The sequence below is a fragment of the Protopterus annectens genome, chromosome 8.part0, assembly GCF_019279795.1.
Source record: "Protopterus annectens isolate FY-2018-M chromosome 8.part0, PAN1.0, whole genome shotgun sequence".
NCBI lineage: Eukaryota > Metazoa > Chordata > Ceratodontiformes > Protopteridae > Protopterus > Protopterus annectens.
In genome coordinates this window covers 505,792,624-505,813,249 of record NC_056741.1, presented here as the reverse complement: position 1 = coordinate 505,813,249, position 20,626 = coordinate 505,792,624, and the positions used below count along the sequence as shown (strand labels likewise).

At 35.7% G+C, this 20,626-nt stretch overlaps 1 protein-coding gene across 1 annotated transcript in view; it reads left to right on the top strand.

The window, feature by feature from the left end:
- LOC122808288 (melatonin receptor type 1C-like) overlaps window positions 1–20,626 on the top strand; it is a 36,298-nt gene that overhangs the window by 14,079 nt on the left and 1,593 nt on the right. The gene's annotated exons all lie outside the window — the stretch shown is intronic.

Genomic DNA, 20,626 nt, shown 5'->3' with positions numbered 1-20,626 from the left:
ATTTAAATAATATTTAGACATATGTCTTAATTCTAGACATCAAAATGTTAGTGCTCCATGATTATAGGTCCATAGGTTCATAGGTAGGTACTAGGCTATCAGCCCAAGGGCCTAGGTAAGACTAACCAACAATGTTCCCTGTCTTACGCCACCCAAGAAAGTTATTTTCCTGTGCCCCTGTCAAGCAGAGCCACAGAAGTGATCCCCAGGGTGTATTTCCTATTTCCCATCCACTCATCAAGATTTTTCTTTAAGAGTGCTAATGAGGAACTTTGCTTGACATAGATGGGTAGCTTGTTCCAGAGTATGGGAAGTCTCTGGGGCAGGAATCTATCCCTCCAGCATGTCCTATTTATTGTGGTGACAAGGTTTAGGTCACTAGAGTGTGTAGCTCAGGGGGATTGGGATTTCTTTAGGTGTAGGCAGCATGTCCAACAGCTCTGGGTTTGACATAGCTTTATATACTAGGCAGAGATCACCTCGGAGTAGGTGATATGCTATGGAGTAAAGCTGGAATTTTTTGACATGGTCAGTATAGGGCATCTGTTTGAGGCCAGTAATCCTCTTTGTGAGGTGCGTCTGTGGCATTTCCAGCTGCTGCAGATGTATTGTGAGGTACATTCTGAAAGGGGCATTGTACTCTATAATGTGTCTAATGAGTGTCGAGTAGAGGGGAACAATAACCTCTTTTTTCCTGGATGAAAACCCTTTTGTGATGAGGTGCGCCACATAGAAAGAATTTCTGACTACGTGATTATCAAAGGAGAGACTACTGTCCACTTGGGTCTCAAGGTCTCTTATCACACATTCGGTGTTAAGTAGACTGCCGCCTATATAGTAGTTCATGGGTACAGAGTTTTTACCAAAGGGGATGACAATGCCTTTTTTGACATTGAGCTTCAGGCCATAACTCTGACACTAGGCATGTGTCTCAGTGAGGCCCTTCTGCAGGATGTCTACATCATTTGGGTACTCGACTATGGCTCCTAGTTTGCAGTCATCTGCAAACTTCACTAGCCAAAGGCCTTCTGTGTTAACCTGTACTTCAAAGAAGTAGATATCAAACAGGAGAGGTCCCAGGACTGACCCCTGTCATACTCCACTTGTCACTGGTTTGAAGTCAGATTTGGAGTTTGCAACTTTTACAGTGTGGGTTCTGTCAGTGAGCCAGTTGGCAACCCATCTTGTGACATAGGGATTTATACCTAGTTTAATGAGCTTATCTATAATTCCAGAATGGTGGATGGTGTTGAAAGCCTTGGTGAGGTCAACATAGGCTGTGTGAACCACCTTACCCTCGTCTATGGCTTTGGAGACTGCCTCAAAGAAGTTGATCAGGTTCAGGAGGCATGATCTGCCTTTCACAAATCCGAACTAGGTGGGGTCCAGAGTTTGGAGGTTACCAATGTCTTTGTTTATGAGTTCCATGATAATACATTCCATGACCTTACAGACCAGGCTTGTCAGGCTAATAGGGCAATGGTTCCCAGGATCAGTGGCGGCTCCCCCTTTGTGGAGAGGGATAACTGTTGCCGTGTGCCATTCAGTGGGCACACAGCTTGACGTTTGGCTATGATTGAACATAGTGTTTAGGTGTGGAGCCAGTTCGTTCTGCAGTTCATGTAAAACGCAGCCTGGGATGTTGTCCGGTCCCATAGATGCTGTGTTTTTGGCTTTAGAAAGTGCAGCTTTTACCTGCGTAGTTGTGATTACAGGGACTCTGCATTCTCCCTGTATTGATATGGGCTCTTTAGGGGGTGAGGGGGGGGTAAAGTTAGCACTGAACCTATCTGCCAGGATGTTGGCAATATCAGTTGGTTCTGTAATTTTTGTGTCGTTGTGCTGTAACTCGGAGCAGATCTGGGTGTTGCCACTGAGATTCTCAACATAGCTATAGAATGCTATATTTAGATGTGGCTAACGTAGGTGTTTTATTTATGAAGATCAAAAAACAGATTTGTTTTTTCTGCAATATATGATTGTAAAACTGAACATGTGGCTTATACATTGTGTGAAATTTGTAATTCTTTGTATATGGGTAAAACAATGAGAAAATTTTAGCAAAGAATTAATGAAGATATCACTACAATTAAGAATATGGATTGTATAAATGATCTCTGTAAACATTTTACTATCTGCTTTGAGATGGGGAAGTTTTCTTTTTTTGTGTTGGATAGGGTTTCTGACAATTTTAATAATGCTTTGGTGGAGGACTTGAATATTTATCTTGAGGGCAAAGGATTTGGCTGGAAAGGAAGGCTTATTACTGGGAAGCCATGTAAGTAAAACAAACACCATAATGTTAAAAGTGTTTTAAAAGCAAGAAAATTGAAATGTTATGTTTTTACTGTTAAATGAATTTACATTTATTTATCTATTTTACATATTTTTGAAATAGATTTTTGAACAACTTTGTTATTGGTGATTGTGGTTATGTGATTATTTTAAACTTTATATAAGTATTGATTTAATGGTACTAATTTCTGATGAAGGCTGATTTGTATGAAATTGCTTAACTGAGGATTAATCTTTTATAAAGCTGGTTGTCCTTTGTCCTGCTGGATGTGATTTATTTATTTATATTTTGAATACCTACTTTTATGCTGAAAGTGGACCTAGCATTTACTTTAAGGCAGACTATTAATCTCCCCGCTTTCATTTCTGAACCAAAGGACAAAGGACAAAGGATCCTTCACAGTCTAGATGTCCACAGGCAACTCAAATAATACCTAGTCAAAATTTGAACCTTCAGGAAAGCTGATCTACTGTTTGCATCTTATGAAGGTAAGAAGAAAAGACAACCGGTATAAAAACAGACCATTTCCAGATAGTGGCGTCATGCTATTGCCTTTTGTTATACTCAGCATAAAAAGGTGTAGGGTTACAGTCTATTCCACTAGGGTGTTGGATTGTTTGGTGACTTTGTGGAAATAGGTGGACTCTTCAATTATTCTAGAGTGAACAACGTGGCTCTCTGTACACACTTTTACGAAGCACTACAAACTGGATACCTACATGAGAAGCAACCTTAGCTTTATGAAGCTGGCTGATCAGAGGGAGTAGGAAGCCCATAGCTTAGGGTACTATAACCAGAGCCGGATCAAGGACTAGGTGACCAAGGCAGTCACCTATAGCTCACTGGCTGGGAGAGATCTTGGTGGCCAGGGGATTCATTTTTTTTTTTTATAAAAAAAAAACAAAAAAACACGAGACTTTTTTTAAGAGCATTTTTCTTTAAGAAGGCCTTCTGCATTCGATCACACACACCTGTTATGTCTGTATGACATGTTTATGTCTCTGTCTTCTGCATCTGCTTGACCTGTAGTTTATGTTTTTATCTTCTATGCATGTGGAATTTGCATACAAGAAGACATTTGGACTGTGCACCATGGGTGAACAAGTAAGCGGTTTATTTGTATGTGTGTGTGAGCATGAGTTCAGGCAGAATTTGAATACATGAAAACATTTGCACTGTGGACCACAGAGAGACAAGTAAGAGACTGGGGTGTGGTGTGTGTGTGTGTGTGTGTGTGTGTGTAAAACACATAGCTGTGTGTGTGTGTGTGTGTGTGTGTGTGTGTGTGTGTGTGTGTGTGTGTGTGTGTGTGTGTGTGTGTGTGTGTGAAATGCCCTAGTTATGGATAGCAGGTGGTTTGTTATTTGTTCAGGCTTAAACCCTGTACCTTAGTTACAGAAAACAATAGCCTGAATTCTCTACCACAACTACCAAGCTCCATTTTGCAAGGAATTGAGTTTCAGCTGCATTTTCCAAGGAACTGATTTTTAGCTGCATTTTCCAAGGAATTGAGTTTCAAGTGCATTTTCAAGGTATAGTGAGCTTCGAGGGAATAGAAGTTTACTGCTACTCATGCTAAGTCTCTTTACAATGTGTAAATGTTTTGTTTACGAAACACTATCACTATTGTATTATAGAGCTGAAATGCATTGTTAGTAGCACAACAAGTAACTTACTTGCTTTTGGTACAGAAGGAAGTGGGTTCTATTCCACAGCATGTAGACAAATTGCTAATACTGTGTTGCACTTTAAGGTGCGTGGGGTGCCTGAAGTCTTGAGTATGTACTCCTTTGGATGAGATACCTAGAAACAATTGCCATCCTTTGTTGATGAGCTCTGTCACAATTATTCCCAAAAATCATGAAAACCACATAGTGTTCCAAAACAAGAAGCTTTTATTTATCATACACAATAAAGGCTTGTTGCTTTGGAACACTACCTGGTTTTCATGATTTTTGGAAATTATTGTTAGTGAGGTCAACAAAGTTTTAAAACCACTAGTTTAACTGTTTTTTTATTTTTTCTTCAACACTCATGGTGGCGATGTTGGATCTAAATAAATTCCTATGCTGGTTCATTTTTTGTATTGCATAACATAGATACATTTTTAGAGGTAGGTATATTATTTGATCTCTGGAAAGCCACCAGCATCACTCTAAACCCAAAAGCAGGACTTAAGGGTCTCTTGTAGTCATTTTGTTCTCTCTGCTATCAAAAATATTTGAGAGAGTAGCATCAGCTTAGATAATACAATACTTAGATGGGCATGGACTTTTGATAGAAAAAACAGTTTTTAAAGGGGTTGCAGTACCTCCTCAGCAATACTGTAAATCAGTGACAACATATACAAAGACATGAAATAGACTTTTCTTATCAAACCTGTTTTTTTTTAACAAAACTATAATATCCACTCCATTCCCCTCAAAGGCTTACTGTTCAAACTGCTCAACTACTGTTTGAACTCCGATGTTGTTCAATGTTTATGGAGTAACCTGCAACACAGAACTTGACAAGGTGAAAGCTAACTAAATCTAATTAAATACACAACACATAAAATAGGGGGGGGGACTCCAGCAGGTCATTGTTAGACTCCATACTCTCCTACATTTTTAAAAATACTTTCCCTATAATCTAAACAAAAATCATCAAAGTCCTCATCTCATGTGAGTAAAACCTGTAAAACTCAGGTGAGGTGAAAGAGATCACTGAAAAATGTTTATCCACCAGTGTATCTCTGATATTTGACTAAAGTAAAAAGGCATCATGGGCAACCTTCAAAAGACAAAGTTCTGGCTGTTTGGTATGTACAAATGACAATCTTTAGTTAGTAATGAAATCTCCATAATAGTCTCTTCTAGTGGCTATGAGGAGACATTTTCTATGGTTAAATACCGGGTGGCCTCACTGGCTCTTTTTTAACCATGACTGAAAAGATTAAATGAAAACAGGCAAAACAACTAAATGAGGGGCATTGGCAGTTGGTAATGAAATTCTTTTTACCAGAAAGGGAGTGGAAGTTGGTAAAGAAATCTTTATTTTACCATAGAATACAGTCCACCATTTGCTACTTGAAATTCTGCTTCTCATCTTCTGCCACTTGAGTTTCTCTAGGATTGAATCAGTCATTTCATTACCTGCTTACCTGAAGAAGTCATTGCTTCAGCTTACAGCAAGTTCATCACCTGCATATCTGTTTAAATTCACCTTTAGATTTCTATATGACCTGCCACCCCTTTGAAAAGCTCTTTATTTTATTTATTTATTTTGCATTTGTTTACCAGGAAAGTCCGACTGGAACAAGGTCCATTTACAGCAGAGGCCCTGGGAGAAAAGCTCCATAACATAACAGTACAAATACAATAAATGGCAAAAACATTTCTGTACAGAGGCATACATACAATTAGAGCTCCATGTCTTTATATGACAACACATAATCCACGGATGACAGAAAATTTCTATACAATTAAGGAGATTTTGTTTGTACCTTAGTTCGATTTGAGCAAGCTTGGTATATAGATAGCAAAAGTTTGAATTCCCTATTGGTAGTACAAAGCATAAAAATGAAGGAATGGAATCTGGAAACTAATGCTATTCGGGAGATATGTCGTAGCGTGAGAAATAGTTTGTAGGATAGTAGTTCCTGATATTTTATTTGAGTAGTATAAAATAGCTGAGGTAAGCAGTGAGGAGATGAGGAGTGGCAAGTTAGAAGGAGAGCAGAAAAGATTTTATGTGATACATGGACAGAGCCATGATTGCAAGAGGTGTGACTTTAGTGATGTCTTGAAAAGTGAGATGTATGGTGCAGAGGAGATACTTTCGGGGAGGTTATTCCATTCCCTAGCAATGGTGTGGGAGAACAGACTTTTCCCTGCAGTGTTATTGGCTTTGGTTATGCAGAGCAGGGTTTTGTTGGATGATCGTAGAGGGCGATTTGCAGAATATTGGTTTAGTAGTTGGTTTAGGGCTGGGGGTTTCTGAAGGTTCCTTATGTTGAAGGCGAGGACTAATTGGTGATAGCTAATTAGCTGAGGGAGTTCTAACTACTGTAGTTGCTTCAGGACAAGACAGTGATGACTTCTAAAAGTGGAGTTGTTAGCGAATTTTGCAATTTTGTTGTAACATGACTCTAGTTTGTTTAGGTATGTTTTCCTGATATGAATTAGGATCGGTGATATCTACATTAGGGTAGACAAGAGGTGGGTTTGGGCTAAGGAGATTTTAGCTTGGTCCAATAGGAACTGTTTGTGTTTGTATAGGGTTCCTAGTTTTTTATGTACCTTTGTGATGGTTTGTGAGATATGGACATTAAAGTTTAGATTGTTATCTATTTTAATCCCAAGCAGCTTAGTGTGAGGGGAGGGGGAGATTGTGGTCCTGTTTTTGGAGGTGATAGTGAAGATAGGAGATGTGGATTTGGATTTATTGGGGGTAAAAAGGAGTATTTTGGTCTTGTTGGGGTTTAGAATGCGTTGGATATCGGTAAGCCATTGTTCCATGGAGCAGAAGGATTCTTGGGTAAGCTTTTGAAGAGTGGTTATGGATGGGTCTGAGCAGATTAGGATGGAGTCATCTGCATACTGTATAAGTGATGCATGCAGGGTGGAAGTATGTAGTTTGTTAGTGAAAATGGTGAATAGTAGAGGGCCCAGTGTTGATCCTTGTGGGACACCTATAGTAGTTGGTAACAGAGGTGATAGTGTACTTTGCCATTTAACTGATTGTTTTCTGTCAGAGAGATAGCTTCTAAACCACGAAGGAGTAGAGGGGATGAAGGATAAGGTTGACAGAGTGTCTAAGAGTAGGTTATGGGAGACCATATCAAATGCTTTTGATAGATCTAGGAATACGGCTGAGACACATTTGTTGTTGTTTCTTAGATGGTTGTGCTATGGTTTGGGTGGAAACCATGCTGTGTGGGGAAGAGGAGGTTATGTGAGGATAAGAAGTGCATTACCTGGGTGTGAATACATTTCTCCTGAAGCTTGGAAAGGGGGGACAAGATAGCAAATGGCTGGTAGTTTGATAGCTCATAGGAGTTTCCGCCTTTGTGAAGGGGAACTATATGTGACACTTTCCATAGATGGGGTACATAGGTTTCTTATATAGAGTGGTTTATAAGAATTGAGACAGGATAGGCTAGTGATTCTGCAGATAATTTTAGAAATGTTGTGGGTAAACCATCTGCTGCAAGTGTGGTGGGTTTTAGTTTCGAGAGTAGCTTTTTAACTGAAGAGGTTGGTACAGGAGAAAGTGTGAAGGTGGGTATGTTAGTTTGTTCTACAGTTGGGGCGGTTTTAGTGTTCTTATTGGATAGTTGGATAGATAGTGTGTGGACAGATTCTGTGAAGTGATGGCTGAATTCTGAAGCTATGCTATCATTATTACAATTGTTGTTGGGAGATGGGGTGGGGTTTTGCCCAGTTTTAGAAGGGTATTGATGGCCTGCCAGAATGTTTGGGCATTTCTAGAGTGCTTGTTTTCGATGTCTAAGAAGTAGTTCTTTTTATCTACTTTTGTTTGGATTTTGGCCTTATTTCGTAGTTCATGATATTTCTGTCTGTCTTGGATAGTGTTTTTTCTTTTTCCAGTTTTTCCAGGCATTGTCTCTGGCTTTTATTAAGGCTTTTGTTGTCCTTTTTAGCCATGGGGCATAGTTAACTTTAGTCCTGAGTTTCCTGATGGGAGCTAGTATATTTAGTACATTCATAAAAGTAGTATTAAAAAATCAGCTGTCTGGTCTAAAGGTAGAGTTTTTAGTGGATTCCAGTTCTGTTGCTGTTAAGAGTTTGTGGATTGGCTTTGTGATTGTCACTAGTCTCCTTGAATAGCATGAGTTTGGGTATTTTTTCCTGTTTACAATGGAGGAATGTGGGGCAGTGGTCACTCAATGTATCAGGTAAGCAGCCCACATGATAATTGTCTGTGGGAATATTAACTATTGTCCAATATAGAATGGAGGTTCTACTGTATTTTTTGTCTACTCTGGTGGGTTCTTGGATTAGTTGTGAGAATCCAAATAAGTTAATATGGTTTGAGAGGTTGTTGGAGTTGCAGGCTAGCCAGTCTAAGTATAGGACACCTAGCAGAATGGTTTCTTGGGGTAGGTTGATTGTGGCCCATTGTAGTATCTCTTCTATTTTAGGTGAGTTATTTCCTGGAGGAATATAACTACAGAGGATGTTGATTCTCTTTGTTTTTTAAGGGATATAATGGAGCCTAATATCTGCATTCTGGAATTTGAGAAGTGGGTATTTAGTGGTTGGAGCTTGAGTGTATTTTTAAATAAGATTGCAACTTCACCTCCCTTTTTGGTACCTCTAGCTTGTCTTAGGATGTCATAGCCTGGGGGAAGAATTTTTTTGTTTTGTGTGGCAGATTTTAGCCAGGTCTCTGTAACGGTTAGTATGTCTAGGGATTAGTGAGATATGAATGTGTGAAAGTCATGTAGTTTGTTGGATATGCTACATGTTTTTATACTGATAATAAGTAGGTCTGACTTGGGTTTCTGGGATAGGATTGGGTTGCTTGGACCTGGGTTGGGGTGTATGTCCCCTGAGATTAGTAGCCATTTTCTGAGGAATAGTGTGAGTTTTATGGCATAGGCTATATCTATGTGTTTTTTTGGGTACTGTTAACCTTTTGTGAGGTAGTGTGGTTGCTGTTTTGTGTATGTAGAGTAATGAGTTGTTGTTAAATAGTGTGGAGCATATTACTATATTCGTGTGAGGTTGTGTGTGTGTGGGTGTGTGTTACGTGGTAGGTAGTGTTTGTTGGTATGTTAGAGTGTATGAATGTGGTGTAAGCTAGAGTGATGAGAATTAGTAGTAGTACTCCTAGTATGCTTTGCATGGTGTGGATGGGGTGTACAGAGGAGGTTGTTGTGAGGTGGAGGGTGTGGTGTGGAAGTGGGATCGGATCTGATGACTGAGGGATGGTAATAGGCTGTTGTGGAGGGGTGTGGATATATGGGCTATAAGTGTAGGAGCACTGGTGGTGGGTGAGATTTGGGGGCAGCTAGGGGAGCGGATTGAGCCCAAAGGGCAAATGGAGTGGGCTAGAGCAAGAGAACCTAAAGCTGCAGAAACCTATCAGTAACAGCAAGAGATTGACTGTGCAAAAAGGTAGCTTAGCCTAAAGATAAGGTAAGGTAAGATCCAATAATATATAATCTGTGGTTAGCTTCTCTAAGAGGGAGTGGGAAGTTGGAAATATAGAATGGGGAGTATGCTTTAACTAAAAGTTCCACCCAGCTATGGCAAGAAGGGTGGATTAGTAGAGTATGTTCCTACCGAGTGGCCAAATTCATAAAAGCTCTCCAAATTAGAAGCTGAATGGAGCTCAATGCACCTGTGCTCACCTGATAAAGTAAGAGAAAATTGTTAAAAACAAATTCAGTGACATTTTCTTCAGATTAAAACCTGCTGAGGGTCATTATACATCTTTAAAAAGTGAATGCATTTAACTGTAAAGCATACAAATCGATCGTCTGTATCTTACTGTATTGTATTGCACTCTATTAACTGTATCTGTTTATGTAAGAGTAATTTGTATAATAGTAATACGTGACTATAAAGTGTGGACTCTTTATATGTACTAGATAATCAGCCACTAATATCAGCTATTAAAAAGGCCCTTACAAAGGGTGTCTAATTATTACTGTGCAATATTATTATCCAAATAGTAAGTGTGACTGAGCAGCATGACCATTGGAGTGGCTTTGTACAGTATCACTATATACATGCAATGCACACTAGAGCTTAAATTACCTCTACACAAAACAGCCGCAATTGAAAGGTTTAAAAATATTTAATAGTAAATAATAAAAAACACAATAATTCTTACTAAACAGTGCTAGCCAAGAGTTCAGAGATCACAGGAAAATGCTTAAAATAATGCAGTAGAATAGTTCTGACATTAATACAGAAAAACGGCTATACTAAGCTTACTGTTTTCTATCTATATCTAAGAGCAATCACAGTTCTAAATAAACTTACATATAGAGCAAAGCAGAGTACTGGTGAGTTGTTGTCAGCTTTAGACAAAATCCAAAAATGCTCTCTCTCCCTCCTAAACAGTCTTTTAAATTGATAATACATCACTACTGACTCATTTTAGATTACTTCATTTTTCTCTGGTTCCCAGGCTAACAGAAACTCAGAGTTTAACATATCTTTGCTCTTGCACATGGCCAGGAAACCACAGCAATTAAATACATTATATATGTAAAATCTAGCAATTAACTCTGGTCTCAAAACAATAGAAAGAATCTGCCGGTCCAGACATAATGGTTCCAAGTTTGAGATCAAACAGTCATACAAGTTTTGACTTATCAGCTTTCTTCCAGCAGAGTGCACTGTTGTTACATTTTTGACATTCAACATTTAAAACAATTTTCTTCCATTTAAGAGAACAAGCCTGTAGCTTATATTAATATTTACAAATGACAGAATTATCTACAAAATTCTATCTAGCTAGGCTGGCAGCCTTCACAAATATATATAATGTTTAGAGCTTCATTTTTAGAGGAGTGACATACATGTTATGAATATGTTGTCAATACACTTGAACGTCTCATACATAATGCAAAAAAAGCAATAAACTATATACTTGACAGAAATAACAAAGGAGGTTTTAATTTACAGTAATAAACCACTGAATATAAACAAATAATGAATTTTTTTAAAACATTGTAGAAACAAACTGTTGAATTACTTTAATATAATCTTACCAACAGGGAACAGAAGGATCTGAAAGTACACTGGTCTTATGGTGGGACATACCACAAAACATTTTTAAATTGTTGTGCAGTAGTCTTTCATATTTTATATAATGAGTTGATGAATTTCAAAACTATGGAACAGTAATAAGAGATGTAAGCATATCTTACTTTAACACCTTAATGAGCACATAAAACTGGAGAATGTATATGTTAAATAATAAGTTAAGATGTGAAATAATTGTTCTACTATTATATATTAACAGTGATTTAAAGGATATTGGTTCATCTTTATTTTACTGTTAATTACATCATATTTGATTGTAGTAGACTTTTTGTGTCAGACTATTGGATGGATGTGCTTGCTTGGATGCTTGGATGGTTAGATTATTCAAGCAAGGAAAGTTAGACCACATGGGGCTTAGAGGGATTTTAAAAGCAAATGTTTAATGATAATTATATATTTTAGCTTTTTTGAGTGTCCGCAATAGTTACTATTTTATGTGTAATCATAACCTATAAATGTTAATGTTCACACGATGATTATTAAGCAGTTCTTTACTAACAGAGTGTCATCATCTATGAGAAGTACATGTATACTTTTGATCAGTAGGAAAAATGGCATTTATTAACTGCATTTACATAAATGTCTACGGATTAAATAATGTATGCAAGAGGGGTAGCTCAAACTGATATTTGAATTTGTTTAATTCTCAAGTTATTTTTTACAGGAAACACACTTATTAACAGAAGACACAGGGAGGCTAAATACTATAAGCTACAGTATATTATCCAGTTCACAATATAATAAAAAAGGAGGGTTGCTATATTATGGAGAAATGTACTGCCTATGCCTACAGTTATATAAACATATCAAGATGAGAAAGGTATGATTTGTACTGTAACTATAAACTATAATCAGAGAATATTAACTCTTATTACTTGTATTGCATTACTGGAATAGGAATTAAAACAGTTGACCAACATCTAGAAGAAGTCATTCAAATCTTGAAAGGCAATAGCATTCTAGCAGGAGACTTTGTCTATTTGCACCAAGTAATACTAGCACAATAGGTAGTAGGTAATAGGCATTTAGACACATAAATGAATTTTCAGAACTGAATTCACTATTTTTTACCCATTATTCCCATAGACATGGAATGCAATCCAGAACTTACATAGTTTATGTCTCTAATGACCTGACTGATACATTAGGCAAAGTCAAAACAGTAACCTGTCCCTTTCAGATCACAATGCAATTACCGTTGAGCTGTTTTTGAAATCTAACAAGAATGTTAAAATCAGAAGATTACCATATATACAACTTGTTTAAAATAATGTAAGGACTTTTTATTAAATAAATCCTTTCCTTTATAGAAATTAATAATATAGAAGATACTTCAGAACTTTATTTATGGGATGCCCTAAAAGCATATCTTATTTGCAGCATCACTAATTGGTTGTCAAATAAAAAAAAAAATGGGCAAAGATTTACAAGAAAAACTTGATATGTTAAAATTAGAAAATCAGACAAAATAAAAATACAGAAGAGATTAATAAGCTAAACAACAAATACTTGGAAATCTCAAACCATAATACTAAAATCAATCTTGAGACATTTAAGATGATTAATTTATTTATTAACCGAAAATCTATGCACAATTTAGCCACAAAAACAAAATTAAACAGTATGTCCAATCACATAAAAGAAGTCTACTCACATAGGATGAAAAAAAAATGACATGAATAGAAGATATTCTGAAGGAATTCAGAGATTATTATACTAAAATCAATCTAAATAATATATTAATAGATCAAAAAGAAATAATTAAAATATTTATCAAAAAATATAAAAACTAAACTATCTGATGACCACATGAAATTATTTGGCAAACCAATCTCTATATCTGAACTTCAAACTCAAATTTCTAAACTGAAACCTAATAAACCACCAGGTAATTTATTTATTTATTTTTATTTATTTTATTTTACATTTGTTGACCGGGCTAGTCTAGCTGGATATATTTCCATTTTCAGTAGAGGCCCGGGGAGAAAAGCTCCAACATTAATAGTTAGATCATTACTTAAAATACAGCAACAAGGTTGGTAAACATAGTTGAAACATCGTAAATGTAAGTAGTTCAAATAAGTATACAAAAATCAGCAATAATAATAAAAAAAGTGATAAAAAAAGATATTTACACTAGTATAGAAATAATTAAGAATGATGAGATGACTTCTATTACACAATAAAAGTGACATAGTGTTATTATGTACTAGGTTGTACTAACAATAAGCTGGATGAATCTACGAAATTGCATCATTGTGGTCAGCAGTTCAGTTATTCATCATAGAAATTAAAGAAATATGTGTGAAAAATTGGTAGGGTGTAGAGGTAATCTTAGTAGAGGGAAAGGTTAGTCAGATTTACAACATGGACATAACCAGTGAGTTTTAAAGTATGTTTTAAGTCTTTGTTTAAAGAGAGGCAAAGAAGAAAGTGTTGTTAGTTCATTTGGAAGGAGGTTCCAGTCTTTTCCCACTGTGTTAGAAAACAGGGAATCTCCAGCCAAGTTATTAGTTTTGGTTATACTAGCTAGAAGCTTGTTAGAGGAGCGCATTGAGTTTAGGTTTTTATAATGGATTACGAGATTGGATAGTATAGGAGTGCTATTAGGTTGATAGAATATCTTGTGGGTCATGGTTAGTTGGGAGATTTTCAGAAGGTTTTGAAGTTCAAGCCAGCCCAGCTGCTTTAGATTTAGACAGTGGTGAGTTTGAAAGGGGTTACCAGTGGCAAATCTGGTGATGCTGTTATAGGCATGCTGTAGTTTGACAAGGTTATTCTTTTTTAGGTTGGTGTATATGGGAGAGGCATAAAGAAGAGTAGAAATTAAATGGGAATGAGCAATTTTGGTTTTAGCTGTTGGAGTTAAGAAAGTTTTGATTCGATATAAGGAGACAATTTTCCTGTTGACATTTTTAATGGTGTTATTTATGTGACTAACAAATGTAAGGTTGTTATCAATAGTAATTCCTAACAGTTTAGTTGTAGAGTCAGGGTGTATGATTGTGCTATTATTGGAAATGACAGAGAAATCAATTGGGGTAGACTTATTAGAGGGTGTAAAGAGAAGGAGCTTGTTTTTTTTCGCATTAAGAAGGAGAAAACGTTTTGTGAACCATGTTTCTACTGTGTTAAATACATTCGGAGTCAGGGAATGTAGTGCAGATGGTGAGGTTGCTGAGCAAATTAATGTTGAATCATCTGCATATTGAATGCAGGTGGCCTGTGGGATTGCTACATGCAGGTCGTTAATAAAAAGAGAAAAAAGAAGTGGGCCTAGAATGGAGCCCTGAGGGACTCCCAGTGTAACAGGTAGAAGGGATGATATATTATTTGCCCAGAGAATTGCTTGTTGTCTATTGGTTAGGTAGGACCTGAACCATTTAATAGCTAAAGAGTCAAGAGAGAAGGATTCAAGAATGTTGATCAGAAGTGCATGGTTAACCATGTCGAAAGCTTTGGAGAGATCAATAAAGAGTGCAGATGAGAGGTTGTTGTTATTACGATTTCTATTTATAACATCTGTAAAGGATAACATAGCAGTTGTGGTACTATGAGATGGCCTAAGATCATGCTGACATTTAGCTATTATGATATTTTGTGTTAAATGGCTTAAAATTGATGATAAACGCATTTTTCCATGATTTTTGTTAAGGGTGATAAGAGTGCTATTGGTCGATAGTTTGAGTAGTCATTTGAGTTGCCACCTTTGTGAAGGGGAATGATATGGGAGATTTTCCAGATGTTTGGAATGTAACTTTCCTTAATGGTTCTGTTTACGAGGATGGATATAGGATAGTAAATTACTTTGGCTGCTTTTTGGAGGTATTCAGAAGGTAACTAGTCAGCAGAAGGGGTACAAGGCCTAAGTTTTTGGATGAGTTTGTAGATGAAATGGTAGATATTGGTTGAATAGAGAATACTGGTAGAGTACTAGGTATGGACGTGGCAAGGTTTGAGCTGTCTGGAATAAGTTGGCTAGCTAGTGTTTGTATGGTTTCTGTAAGGAAGGAGTTGAAGGCATTGGCTGTTTGATGGGGGGTGTTAGGGTCTGCCTGAAGCGGGATAGGTGTATGGGAGTGCCCTGGGGAAAGGAGTTTATATACACTAGACCAAAACTTCTGGGGCTTATTTTGGTGATTTTGCTGTATTTTACAGCAGTAGTTCTTTTTGTCTGTGAGTATTGCCTTTTTTGTAGTATTTCTCAGTTGCTTAAAAAGTTGTTGATCAGAAATATTTTTGTTAGCTCTCCACTTTGCCCAGATTTTATTTCTAAGTAAGATCTTTTGTTTGGTTTCATTAGTAAGCCAGGGGGCTGGTTTGGCTTTCATTCTAATGGTCCTTTTGGGTGCATGCCTGTCAAGGATAGATAGGAAATTGGAGTTTAGATAGTCAACAGCTTCTTGAAGTGGTAGAGTTTTTAGAGGGTTCCAGTTACAAGCACTTAATTCATTTTTGAATAATGTTGGGTTGAAGTTTTTATTGGTATGTATGTTTCTATAGATGGGGGGATTAGAGATATCATTTTTATGCCTAAGGATATAGGTTAAAGTATGATCACTAACATCATCTGGTAGAGTTCCTGTGTTGTAAGTTTGTTTTTGTCTATTTATAAGAATCCAGTCTAGGATGCTCTTTTTTATTTGGTTTGTTGATTCTGGTAGAGGTTATGATAGTTTGACTGAAACCATGAAGGTTGATATGGGAGGAGGGATTATCAGCTTTGACAGTTTTCCAATCAGTATTAAAATCACCAAGTATAATAGTTTCTTGGGGGTATGTAGAGGACACCCAGCTTAGGATGTTTTCTATGGTGCTAATATTATTACCAGGTGGAAGGTAGATGCAGATAATATATAAAGATTTGTTATGGTTTATTTGAAATTTAGTGACAAGTACTTCAGCTTTACTATCTTATGGTGGGTCAAATGGTAAGGTGGAGATTTGAAGTCCTTCTTTGAATAAGACTGCAACTCCACCACCCTTACTTTTTATATGGTCTAGTCTTAGTATATTGTATCCTTGGAGAATGATTTCATTGTCTTTGGTCTTTGGCTTTAACCATGTTTCTGTTAAACAGAGGATGTCAAAGCGATGGGTATCTAGAAGGGCATGAAGTTGGGTTACTTTGTTATTAACACTTCGGATATTTAGATGTCCTATTAGCAAAGAGTTGGGGAGTTTGGGCTGGGTAATCAGGGTAGGTGGATTTGTAGGGCCAGGGTTGGGGTGTATGTCACCATCTTTTAAGGTGGGCTTACAAAGTCTTGATGTGGGGTTATTAATAATAATTGTTAGATATTTCACTCTTGTTATAGCAGCTGTATAGTATTTAATGTGGGAGAGTCTATGGTATTTAGGTAGTAGGTAGCTGGAAGTTGAGGTAATGTTATGTTTACTTTTAGGGAAGACAAAATTGTGAATTGTTGTCTGTTTATGGGAGTAGTTAAAGTGATTATAGTATGTTTTTTCAAATGAGGTAAGTATGTAGGCATAGGTCAGGATAGTTGAAATTATGCTTAAGAGTAGGATTTTAGTAAATTTTGATTTTACAGTTAGAGTCATTTTTGGAGATTTAATGTAAGAGGTTCTAGGAAATTGAGTGGAATGTAACAAGCACGGGGAATAATGAAATAAAACAGAGTAAAGGGGAAGGTGACAAAGATAGTGGTTAAGGAAGAAGGGTGTGGTGAGTTACTATAGAGACAGTTTATGAAGGTAGTGGAATAACAGGATGGGTGTGGAAGTGTTAGTAAATTGATTGCTGAGTGTGATTTGTGGGATGAGGGAGGGGGTGTGGTAAGTGAGGTATAAGGTTAAGGGCACTGGGGGTGGGAGGGAATTGGGGGTAGTGTAAGGGAGTGGAGTGAGCCCACAGGGTGAACGGAGCAGGTTACAGCTAGAGGCTGGAGGCAATCAGTCATACAGTACAACTATGTTCTACACATTTAGGGAAGGTAAGAATATTTTCTAGAGTCATGTAGTAAAAGGCAAATGAGAGGTATGCTTAAAGAAAGGATGTAAAAGGGGAAGGAAAGGTAACAGATATAACTAAATAAAGGTAACTGGATTTCAAGTGAAATAAGGAAGTGTAGGACAGGCATATTAAAGATAGACAAATAAGGGTTTGGGTGTAGGTATAATAATCACAGAGAAAGGTCCCTCTTTGCTATTCAGAACTTTATTTATGGGATCTAAATGATGAGGTTATATCTGAATTTTATAAGCTGTTACCCCAAAAAGCCTTAGACATGCTACACAAGATTTGTCTATGGTCAAGGACCTAGCTGAAGTTCATCTTTCCTGGAAATACACCCTTATCTCTCCAATTTTAATAACTGACAAAGATCCTACTGAATGCTCTTCATACAGGCTGATTTCACTTTTATATGTAGATTATAAATTGTTCACAGCAATTTATATTAATAGAATAAAATCTTTTCTACCCTCCATGACTGACAAAGATCAAACTGAATTTATCTTAAACAGAAATACTCATGATAATATTAAAAGAATAATCAGAATAACTGACTATGTAAATAAAACAAAAGAAAACTTAACATTAATGAGTATTGATATTAATAGTGCTTTTGACTTGATAAACTGGTAATATCTCTTGCTGGTTTTAGAAGAATTTAACTTCTCAAGTAACTTTACACATCTTATTAATCTTCTTTATAATTATTGTTTTGCATGTGTTAAAATATGTACTTGTACTTCTGATTCTATACAAATTTGAAAGGAGCCAAACAGGATGTCCTCTTTCACCTCTGCATTTTACCCTAGTTATGGAACCATTTGCTAATGTTTTCAGACCAAATTAAGATACAAAAGGTATTAACATAAATGAGAATTTAAACTCTAAAATTCAACTGTTTGTTGATGATATCCTACTGATATCAAATGACATTGATAATTATCAATCTGCAGTTTTGTTAGCAAGGGATGTATTTCAAATAAAATCTGGTTTAACATTTAATGATGACAAAAGAAAATAATCCTACCTATAAATACAAATAATAATAAAATCAAAAATAAATTCATTAAATATATTGCCAAACAGAAGAAAATTAATTATTCAGGAATAATTATAAGAGATAAAGCTATAATAAATCATAATTATACTAACAGTATAAAGAATATAAATAATCTAATAGAAAAATGGAATAAAATGTCTTCACGATGGAAGAGAGGTTATCTATCATCAAAATATCTTATAAAAATCTGGTATATTATACAATCACTATCATTGCTTCCACCAAAAGTTGTATTAAAGAATTGACACTTTAATTTTGAGATTTCTCTGGTGTCCCAACAAACCAAGAATTTCTTTAAAAAATCATATGAGAGACTAGTCAACAGGAGGGATAGGGCTATCAGATCTATAATTACATTCATTATCATCAATTATAAAAAAAACAATATATCTTTGGATTAATAACACTTTCACAGCTAGGTGGAAAGAGTTTTTTAGGAATTATTTTTCATAACCTGTAAACATAATAGATATACTAATAATTATCTTATACTAAATAACAGTCTACATTAGTTATTAAATGATTACCGTATAGGAAAAAGTCACCAAACAAATGCCTCCTATTTAATTTCTACTATATTAAATACTTTTAAAAAGTATATATAGAAACCTGGCATATAAAGCGTGGATCTTCCTTATATTACATATGGCATATACCTAAAATAACATCTCCACCTAAAAAGTTAGAAAGAATAATCGCATTTAAAGAAAAAAATCTGCTATATTGGTTTCAATTAATGAAAGATGAAAATCTGCATTCTGTTGATTATATTAAGAACAAATATAATTTAGATAAAGACAATGTGGCAAGATGTACAATCCTCTAGACAACACGTAAAAGGGGAAATTAAGTTATTGCAACCGAGCATAAGAGATCATGTTCCAAAACTAATTGACTATCTAATATTCTTAATGAAACAAAACACATTTGGACTGGGTCACTTATCTAACTTATATAAAGTTGTGAGGAGAGAAAAAAAAGGTTACAATGACAATTATTGAAGCTATTTTACCTAATTTAATAATAGACCTCTAAGTGAAGAAGATAAAAAATAATTCTATTATCCCCTAAACATACAACTTCATATCTTAGAAGGAATCTCTTTACTTGGAAATGTTTGCATAAATCTTTCTTCAAACCACATAAAACTAAATTAATGTTTAAACAGAAATAAGTTTGTTGGAGAAATAAACAAGAACTTAAAGTGGATTGGTAACACATGTTTTTTAACTGTACTGTCTTTTTTAGCTTATGGAATAACATTACTCTCTTTTTACAGGCTCTTTATAGCTAAACTTATTTTATCTAAATCACTAATACTTTTTAACACTCCTATTCCTATATGTGTTAAGAAAATGAAATCTCACATTTTGTGGTCTATACTATCTATAGTGAGAAACCTTAAAACGCAGAATGGAAAGAACAACTCTACATCCTCCTTCAAAGAATTTATAAATATTACAACTGAATTCTATTTCCTGGAATCATTACAACTAAGTCAAGAACAACCAGGATTACCGCTTGCTGCAATGCATGGACAACACTTAGAGATTTGCTTGACAAGCAAAAATAACTGCATTTTAGATTTAATGTAATGTAATCTGTAATCACTTGAATAACTTGATGGTTAATGGACACTCCTGTAAATAGTTTTTTTTTTTTCTTTTTTGTGTGAGGTTTAGTTGATTTTTTTCATTTATTATATTCACAAATTTCTGACTGTAAATATTGCTGTGATTATTTTACAAACAGAAAATCCATCAAAATCTTAAAACAAGTAAAATGCAAATAAAATCAGTAAATAGATCTAGGGAAGATAAGTTAGTGTGTCATATCAAGAAGGACAAAAAATTCTTCATAATGGCACTTTAAAAGCAGTAATACACACACACACAAACACACACACACACACACACACACACTCACACACACACACACACACGCCCCTATCAGTTAGTCAAGTTTTTAGAAACTTAAAATTCATATGTTTGGGACCATACGATCGAGATTTTTAAAATTCAAAGCTTTTGAATGGATATTAAGATAAAGTGCGGATTATGAGATTTACCCTATTCTTCACTGTAATGCAATCTCTGAGTTGGTTTATATACTTGCAGGGGGTGTGGGTATACAGAGGGGGGCTTCCCCCCTTCAAAAACATAAAAAAGGTAGAATTTTTGGGGGGGTTGTGTTTTTTTTTTTTTTATGTTTGAGTTTTCAGAAACTAGATTATATGGTCTAATCCATATGAATTTTGAGTTTCTGAAAACTAGATCTGACATAAACCCATATATGTATATATATATATATATGTATATATATATATGTATATATATATATATATGTATATAGGTTTACTATTGAAATTACAAAGTGACTGTATTTGAACAGCATGTGCCAAACCAGAAAACACTGAATACACTACAGCAAATGGGTAGTGTATTTCGATTATCCGAGTTCGGAATTTTGAGTGGAGATCGCAGTTCAATAAGGAACAAGAAGTTAAC